Below are 1,833 nucleotides of genomic sequence, written 5' to 3'. Positions count from 1 at the left end.
TAATAGTTGTGCCTCAATCGATCATGTTTTCAATCAAAATCAAGTTTGTATTTAGTTCTTACGTGATTGAAATGCACCTGAATTAGTTGAGTGATCCTGACCAAATGACGGCTACTGGACACATAATTGAAATGTGCATGCTCAATTTAGATCCTAACCTGATTAAATTGTAGGTTGCACAACAACTCTAACCAAGCTCTATTATCTGCATAGTTTTTAGATTTGAGTGATTCAAATGTTTCAAACCTGACACGTCCATGTTAATTCACACGAATACTTAGAAACCCTTAGTAAATAAGGATCAGTAAAACACGTATTTACTTGGTAAAGGATTCCGAAAGAAACAAATGTGGTTTCCAAACTCATGAAAGATCGAGTTTCCATGAATGTTTTTCCGAATATTATTAAGTATGTTGATAATAAATTGAGTTTAGTTAAAGTAATTGTCCTAGTTTATTTATGTTATAATTGTTGCAAATTGTGTTTAATTTTACTAAAATCTATTTCATTCATATAGTTTGCATACTTAGAATAATTTGCATTAGGGATCATTGCATTTAGTTTAATATATTTTAATCACCACTTCTCAACTATATTGTGTTTTTATTTACCAAATTGTAATTATAATTTTACAAATTAAGTGACTTAGCACAAATACAATCCATGTGGAGACGATAAATCGATACTTACTTGATAACGACTGTGTACACTTGCACAAACCTACTTGTTACAAGTTTTTGGCGCCGTTGCCAGGGATTGTCAACTGTTGCCATAGTTTTTTTTTTTCGTGAAATTATTTATTTTCAATTTGATTTATTTCTAACTTTACTAACTTATTCTTTTTTAATTCTTGTAATTTTCTTTTCAAGTGTTTATGAGCATAGATCAAATAATCGATTTACTCCCTGTAGACCCTGAAATTGAGCGAACTTTCAGACAAAAAAGACATGAATGAACAGCTTAAAGACAAGTCGAGATGAACCTTGGGGATCAGAATCAAGATCAAGGTAATGAAGCCGGTCATGTACGAAATCTTATCCTCATTGTCGATGATAGGGATCGATGCATTAGACAATATGCTGTGCCACTTTTTAGTGAGTTAAACCCAGGAATTAAAAGGCCAGAAATTGAGGCAACCAAGTTTGAATTGAAACCAGTGATGTTTCTAATGCTACAAATGGTGGGCCAATTTAGTGGTATGCCCACAGGAGATCCACATCTCCACCTTCGATTGTTTATGGAGGTGAGTGATTCATTCAAGATAGCCAGTGTGACTGTAGACGCACTAAGGTTGAAGTTGTTTCCGAACACATTGCAAGATCAAACACGAACATGGCTCAATTCATTGCCACCAAGTTCCATATCTACATGGCAAGAATTAGCAGAGAGATTTTTGGTTAAGCATTTCCCACCTAGCATAAATGCTAAGTTGAGGAATGAGATCACAACTTTCCAACAATTGGATGACGAGCCTTTGTATGAGGCTTGAGAGCGATTCAAGGAGTTACTTCGTAAGTGTCCTCATCATGGGATTCCTCGTTGTATCCAGTTGGAGACATTTTATAATGGTCTCAATGGACCTACAAGATTGATGGTAGATGCTTCCGCGAATGGTGTAATTTTGTCTAAGTCTTATAATGAGGCTTATGAGATCATCGAGAGTATCGCGAGTAATAACTATCAATGGCCAACAAATTGAACAGCTTCAGGAAGACGTGTAGCTGAAGTTCATGAAGTTGACTCCCTCACTTCGTTATCAGCTCAGGTATCGTCTATTTCCTCTATGTTAAAATAGTTAGCCGCTAAAAGTACCAATAATTTTGCAGCTCAGCC

At 35.4% G+C, this 1,833-nt stretch overlaps 1 non-coding gene across 1 annotated transcript; it reads right to left on the bottom strand.

Annotated features, from left to right (window-relative positions):
• Positions 1 to 1,426: 1,426 nt before the first annotated feature.
• Positions 1,427 to 1,533, bottom strand: LOC121224054 (small nucleolar RNA R71). The gene has a single exon (XR_005921517.1). It is a non-coding gene; the product is annotated as a small nucleolar RNA R71 (small nucleolar RNA).
• Positions 1,534 to 1,833: the final 300 nt, after the last annotated feature.

The sequence above is a fragment of the Gossypium hirsutum genome, chromosome D11 (genome assembly GCF_007990345.1).
Source record: "Gossypium hirsutum isolate 1008001.06 chromosome D11, Gossypium_hirsutum_v2.1, whole genome shotgun sequence".
NCBI classification, from domain to species: Eukaryota; Viridiplantae; Streptophyta; class Magnoliopsida; order Malvales; family Malvaceae; genus Gossypium; species Gossypium hirsutum.
Note: the sequence above shows the minus strand (reverse complement) of the source record. Positions and strands in the feature narration are given on the sequence as shown.